The sequence below is a fragment of the Callospermophilus lateralis genome, chromosome 7 (assembly GCF_048772815.1).
Source record: "Callospermophilus lateralis isolate mCalLat2 chromosome 7, mCalLat2.hap1, whole genome shotgun sequence".
Classification (NCBI taxonomy): domain Eukaryota; kingdom Metazoa; phylum Chordata; class Mammalia; order Rodentia; family Sciuridae; genus Callospermophilus; species Callospermophilus lateralis.
The window spans coordinates 39,325,436-39,333,369 of record NC_135311.1 but is presented as its reverse complement, the minus strand read 5'-3'; the positions used below and the strand labels follow the sequence as shown (position 1 = coordinate 39,333,369).

General features: G+C 37.5%; 1 pseudogene; it reads left to right on the top strand.

The window, feature by feature from the left end:
- The first annotated feature begins 537 nt into the window (after positions 1–537).
- Positions 538–7,244, top strand: LOC143404211 (autophagy-related protein 16-1-like; annotated as a pseudogene).
- Positions 7,245–7,934: the final 690 nt, after the last annotated feature.

The following is a 7,934-nucleotide window of genomic DNA, read 5'->3' as shown; positions in this document are numbered from 1 at the left end:
GTTAAATGTTTCAAGGGATTCCCTACATAGGGGCACAAAATTCTGTGCACTTGCACCCCCTACTGGCCTCAATAGATTCTTCAGGCAAAATGGTGGGTGACAGTTAAGAATCAAACCAACTGAACTGCTCCCAACCCGCTTGAACCCAGGACTGGAAACTGAGTCTGATCATTCCACCACTGAGCTAAGGAACAGCTTTTCCTATTTCAAGTATCTTCTACTTTTTCGGAAATAGGACAATAGGCCCATATAGAAGCAGGTGTCCTGGTGAAGGATTTGGTGATCAGTGACTTAGAGGGGTCTGAGGGCCAGAGAGGGTTCTTGCAGGGCCAGGGGGCCCATTGACCACGGGGTGGAGGCCTTCATTGCCAGCAAATATGAAACCCTCAGAGTCACTGGGGACAGCATGTCCCAAGCTTGGACACCCAGATTCCATGTATTCATTTTCCCAGTGGTCTCGGCCTCAGGCACCTGAATTAATGAGGAACCAGGGACAGCACTAGGGGACAGGGCTGAGTGGGCAAACAGCAGGGGACCATGGAGGACTCAGGGAGCAGCCATTGTCTTGAGCAGTCTCTTTCCCTCCCTGCATCCCTCCGGTCCCCTAAAGTAGAACGTGGAGGGGAAACCAAGTCCCACTTAAGGAGTGAGAGAAAATGGACTTTACCCCAACTAGACAAAATGTTCCACCGACACTTGACCTCTGACTCTTAGATTTAAAGTGTCTAGAGTGCTCATCATTACTGCATGGAACTAAAGTAATGAACAAGTCCCAACTCGCGCTAAATTTGCAAGCCTTTTCTCAGGCTCCATCATCCCCCAGTTTTTCTTCCTCAGGTGAGTACAGATATTATTCAGCTATTATTCTGTGGGTCCTTTAATCCATAAACACATTATGTCACATAATTTAGGTGTTTTTTAACCTTTTAAAACTCTATGCCATTTATACACTCTAATATTTTTTTTGAAGAATTTCATTTTGTGGAAAGAATTTTAAATGGTATTGATTTTAAAAGTTTGCTTTCTAGTTGAATATTGTAATTAATAGAAATAGATTTTATTTTTGTTCATGTACATTACACCATATAATTCAGCTAATACCACTCATTAGTTTTAATTTTTTTGGGAGTTTTCCACCCAGAATCTTTGGGATCTTCTATATGAACAATCATATCATTTGTGATAGAATCAGTTTTATCTCTACCTTTCCCAGAAGGAATGCCTTTTCTTGTTCTGCACTATCTCATTGGTTAGGACTGACATAGAATTCTGATATGAGTGATGAGGGTGGAACCTTGCCTTGTTAACACTGTGATTGAGAGAGCTTTTTGATAGTGTGGTATTAGCTGTTTCATTTCGTAGATATCTTTTATCAGTTTGAGAATTTTTTTCTTCTATTCCTAATATGCTATTTTTTAAAACACTAGTAGATATCCTCACCGAATTTCTTTTGACCCTTTGTCAATAATCAATTGACCATACTGATGGGGCCATATTTGTGTAGGCTAATCTTTTTCTTATTTTCATTTATGTGTTTATCTTTTTGACCATAGTACAATATCTTTTTAACTGTAGCATTATAGTAAGTCTTAAAATTGGGTAGTGCAATACATATTGTCAAATACAGTTTCTATACCAACTGATATTATTATGTAGTTTTAGTATTTAAACTATCACATAGTAAATTACAACAATTAATTATTTTACAGAGAGCAAGTCAGGCATCCCTGGAGTTAATCCAGCAATTAGGGAGATTCTCTTCCCACAAAGAGAACCAATAAGATATATAGATATGAGAGGATGCATAATGAGAATTGCCTGACACATGTAAAGGCCAGGAAGTCCCATGACATGCCATCAAAGCTGGAGAACCATATGTAATTCAGCCTGAGTCCACAGGCTTAAAAAGCAGGGCAGCTTTCACTGCAGAGTTGAAGTGATGACTGTCCCAGCTCCAGAAGACAAAGTGAATTAGTTATTCCTCCATCTTGATTATTATTTATGTTTTTATTCTCTGCAGTATTGGAGATTGACCCCAGAGCCTTCTATATACTAGCCAAGCCATCTGCCACAAAGGTACATTCCAGCCATTTTTATTTTATTTTATGACAGGGTCTTACTGAGTTTTCTAGGCTGGCTTTGAATTTGAGAGCCTCTTGCCTCAGCCTCTCAAGAAGTGGCAGTACAGGTGTGAGCCATCATGCTCAGTTCTCTATCTTTATTTTTTATGGAACCATAAATGAATTGAATAATATGTATCCACATCAATGAAGATGGATCTTCTTTTCCAGTGCTGAGTCAAATACTAATCTTTACATAGGTATTAAAAAAATATCTCACCAGTTATTAATGCAGTTGAATTCACCCTCTTTAAACACACCCTCTTTATTGCATTGCTTATTTTGTAAACTGCTGGAATTAATTTGTTAATATTTTATTAAAAACTTACGTGTATATTCATGAGGGATATTGATATATAGGTTTTGGCGTTCTCTGGTAGGTTTTTTTTTTTTTTTTAGAAAGCGGGGATCTCTTTAGTACTGTATTAGGGTCATGCTGACTTCACAAAATGAATCATGAAGTATTTCCTCCTTTTTCCATTTTCTGAAAAAAAAAATCTGTAGCCTTTATAATATTTCTTCTTTAGTTAACAGAATTACCTCGTTAATCAATATGGATCTAGAAATTGCTTTTTGTTATCAATACAGATTTAATAATAGAACACTGTTCAGGTTATTTGATTAATTTTGAATTAGTTTAGTAACTTGGGGTTTTCAATAAATGGATCCACATTTGAATTTAAATTTATAGGTAGTTCATAATTTTATATATTCCCATATTATTCCCTTGATATTTTTAGGACTTTTAATGATATCCCATGTCATTCTTGATAATACTAATGTGTGTTTTCCTCTTTTTCCATAAATACCAGTTAGAATATTACCTTTTTTTTACTTTATCAGAAAATAACATTTTCAAAAATTAGAGGAAGAATTGGAGGGGAGAGTATCTAAACAGTGAAATTGGAGGGTCAGAAGAATCACTGAGAAGGTAATGAAGGTAATGTATGAGATTTGATATGTCAGTTAACTCAAGTGTGACCTCAAAGAAAGAAGTGCTAAACTCACATAGGGAGTTATTCCTCTGTGGTTCTGCACCCAAATATCTGGTTATGGGTCTTATGCCACTGCAGGTCTATGCTGGAAGCAATCATGAAGAAGAGATCCATGCAAATGGAGGAGAGAAAGGGAAATCTCGACTCCACCAGTTCCTCTCCATCTATTCATCACCACACTTAACCAGAGAGTCCTAAAATTATAATCTAGACTAAAATTTAATTGATATTTTAAGAAAAAATGAAATTCATAAATGAGCATGCACCTAATATAAGAGCTTTAAAATACATGTAGGGAAAAAATGACAAGAACTAAAGGAAATCTACTGTCACATATAGAGTTATAAACATTTGTAGTCTGTAAACGATGGAACATGTACAAGAAAAGAAAAAAAAGTGTGTATGGCTATAAAGGATTTAAATACTACAAGGATTTTCAGATTATTATATCTAGCAGATAGAGAAGACATATTCATTTCAGGATTACATGGAACATTCACCAAAGTAATTTGTAAGGTACATTGTGGTTATAGTTTTAATCTTGAATTTGCCATACATAATTATGTGCTGAATGTTGGGTCGCTAGCTGATGGCACTGTTAGGAGTGAGGGAAACTTTGGGAATTGGGATCTATTTTGAGGAAATAAAGTCATTGGAGACAAATCCTGGAAGGGGACAATAAGGACCTGGACTCTCTTCTGCTCTCTCACTTCCCACACACAATGATGTGAACACCTTTGCTTCACCACATGACCCCAACCAAAGTGTTTGGCTTTACCATAGGTCAACGAAAGGGGCCAAGAATCCATGTATTTAACCATTCAAAACATTTGCTTTAACACATCTTTCCTTCTTTTAAGTTGTTTATATTAGATATTTTGTCACAGTGTTGGCAAGTTAACAGATGCAATCATGAAGTAAGTCTCAAGATTTTCTTAAAAAGTTCTTTCAAAGTATATTGACAACAGAATTACATTATGTGTCAACAATGTAAATATCTGAAAGATAACCAAATCTTTTGGAATTGAGTAACGTATTTCTTTTAAAAATATAGGTGTGTTGGGCTGGGGATGTGACTCAAGTGGTAGCGTGCTTGCCTGGCATGTGCAGGGCACTGGTTTGATTTTCAGCACCGCATAAAAATAAAATAAAAATGTCGTGTCCACCAAAAAATGAAAAATAAATATTGAAAAATTCTCTTTCTCTCTCTCTTCTATCTCCCTCTCTTAAAAAAAAATACATGTGTGTTAAAGAAAAAAACTACATGGGAAATTGGACATTATTTTGAGCTAAAGGATAAATGAGATTCAACCAAGCAACAGCAATAGAAGATAGATGAAGAAAATCTTAAAAGAGCATTTATAAGTCCACCTGCTTACATTAGAAAAAGACACATGAAATCAATGATGTCTTGAGATCCCAATTTGAGAAGCTTCAAATAAAGGAAATAAGTCTAAGTAAATGGATTAAGGGAAATAATATAGGAGGAAAAATAAAATAGAAAATGATGACACTATATAGAAAACAAGAAAACAGAAAATGATTCTTCTAAAAGCTTAGTAAAGTTGCTGAGAGAAGACAAAGCAAGAGAGAAAAGTGCAATAAGGAATATCAAATACAACAGGCATCTCAACAGATCCTAACGTACTAGAATAACAAAATACTGTGCATTTTTCTGTAAGGATCAATATATATTATATATATATATATATATATATATATATATATATATATATATATATATATATATATAAACATTTAGTTTAATGACAACATAGATTTTAAAAAACTTGAAAAAAATAATCAAAATTTACACTAGAAAATAATGAAAAATGTGAATAGCTATAAACATGTGATAGTAATTAAATTCATAAAAACATATAAAATGTACTCAAAATATGATTTTATTGGTGATTATGTCAAATATTTAAGAAAGAAATAATAATAATAATCTTATACAAATTTTTTCTGATAACATGCCCTGGATATATGATACAGCCAAACCCATCTTATGAAGTCATAAGGATCCTGGTCACAAAATACCCAAACAACACTTAAATGTTTTATTAAAACATAACTAGTATTACTTTTTCAGTGCTGGTGATCAAACCCAGGGCCCTATGAACCCTAATTAAAGATTCTACTGCTGTGCAAAAACCTCAGTCATCACAAGGACATTTTGAGATAAGAAAATGATGATCTAATATCCTTCATGGACAGACACACAATAAACACCACTAAATATTAGGAAAGTTACTCTCAAAATATTCCAAAGTGGACATGGCATTGGGAGAGCCTGTGGGTGGAGCCACTCACTTGTCAACCTCCTTTGGTTTTTTTATGCTGCAGGCTGTTATTGTTAGCCTCCATTGGGACAAGATTTCCTTAGGCACTATTAGCAGAATGCTACTTCTTCAGGCCTAGGTGTTGCCAGCATCTCCAGCTGATCCACCACCTTTCAGAGGAGCTGAGGCACTGGGACAGCTGCAGAGAATCTTTAGGGATATAATTCTGCAGTTCCTGGACACAATGGCACATGGAATGTTGACATAGCCAACCAGATCCTGAAGGATAAATATGATGACTTCAGATCACTTCTACTGCCATGGAGGAGAAACTGAGGAAAACTACTCTAGAGAACCAGGAGCTGGTCACTAGGAAGATGGCCAAGATGGCCCAGGAAGCCAGCTTCCCAAATGAAGAGAAGGAAAAGGACTCCAGGAGACAGCAAGCCTGGCTGCAGAAAGAGCCTGCTGAAGCTGCAAAGGAACTGATGCCCATTGAACAGGATGATGACACTGAAGTCATTGTGGATGAGACAGAGCACACAGAGGTTTCTTCTGTGCAAGCTATCACCAAAGCAGCAACTAACTGACGCTCACAACCTGCTGGATGCCTTCTGGATTCTATCACTAATATCTTAAGAGATGCTCTCTCTCTTCCTTCACAGTCCCCCAAGACAATGTGGGCACTCATCTTAGTTCTGGTAAAAATGAGAGGGTACCAATTACTGCCTTATGTTTCTTTGAAGCACACGATGGGAAAGTTAATGCTGTGCAGTTCAGTGCAGGTTTCCTGTTATTGGCCACAGTGAATGGAGTGTTAAGTTATGGGAAGCATGTGGAGACAAATGTGAGTTCAAAGGCTCCTTACCTGGTAGTAATGCTATTACAAGCATTGAATTTTTCTTTTTCCATTTTTTTTTGTTTTTTTTTTTGTTTTTTGTTTTTTTAGTTATACATAACATTAGGAATCATTTGTTAATGCTGGGGCTTACAACTTCAAATGATTTTGGAAGCTGAATCTGTACTGTGGATGATTATTGATAATGGCACATGCTCACAGGACATAGTGAAAAAGTGCTGTCTTTTAATTTCCTGCTGGACAATGCACGAATCATCTCAGGATGTCATGACCTGACCCTCAACTCTGGGATCTATACAAGAAAAAAAAAGACAGCCTTTGCAGGATTCAGTTGCAATGATATTGTTTCCACAGAGCAATGTGTGATGAGTGGGTATTTTGAAAAGAAAAGTGATTTATGGGACATTTGATCGGAGTATAATTTGAGAAATGGAGCTGTTGGGGAAGATCTTTGCCTTGGATCTAAACCCAGAAAGGACTGAACTTCTGAGCTCTTCCCATAATGACCTCCTGAAAATCATTGATTTTCAGACAAATGCCCTCAAGCAGATTCAGTGCACCTGGATTAAAATGCAGCTCTGAAGGTACCAGAGTGTCATCATCCCTGATTCCAGTTATCCGGCAGCAGGCTTGGCCAAGGGCTCTATCTCTGTCTGGATATGCTCACAGGGAAAAAGGAGTAGGTTCTTTCAAAACAGTACGGCTGCTCCCTTAGGCTGGATTCAGTGAGGCCCAACTGCTAAGGGAGCCAGACTTACAGTGCATGAAGAATTTCTCTAGAATTCTTTTGCTGTCAGTGAGTCCCTGCTTGGGTGAGTGCAGCAGGACTTGGAATGCACTGGGTATGGTTTGTGGTCTTTACTCCAGTGCTTTTCTGGTCTCTCCCAGAAGCTCCTGTGTCAACACTATGCCATGGTCTCCCTCCAGGGTGCATGTTGTCAGTGTGGACAAAAGCAGCAAATCTGTGCTAAAGGCACAGAATTGATGATCTTTAGGAGAGGTTCAGAGACTCACACAGCCCTGTCCTGTGGGTTCAGGTCTTTCCAGAGAAAAGTCCAAGTCATGCAACATGATGGCATTCCTTTGGACAGGATTTCTGAGAATTTTGACTAAGTTTTCTAATGACCTGGAGGAAAAATTACTGAAGCAGCCTTAGCCTGCAAGTCACCTGGCTAAGGTTCAAGCTCTTGTCTATGCTGGTGTGAGAAATGCCAGTTGTTCTGATCTTCCATACCTCATTGCGGAGCACAGGGTCCCCTCTAGTCTCCTCAGTAGATCATAGTGACAATGAAACTCACATGTCAGGGTTGGTCCTTAGCTATGCTACTCTCATCCAGTTCTGCCAGATGCACAGCCCTTTACCTGGAGGTTCTTTGCCTAGTGGACTTTGTCTAAGCATTTTATTAGAGAAAACCCCAATCATAGGTCCTGGGGTTGTAACAAGGTTCTCATGATCTCATTATTGATTAAACTTGAGGTCTCTTGAGTGGTCTTAGAACTTTGATTCCCTCCAGTTCAGTTCTTCTACATATCTAATTCTTGGTCAAGAAATGAATATCAATTTGGTTACAAATCTTTTTGAGACAGGCAAGGACATGTACCAACCATTTCCAGAGAGGTGGGTTTGTAGCAGAGTGGAAAAATGGGCTTCTGTATCACTTTTCAAATGCCTAGA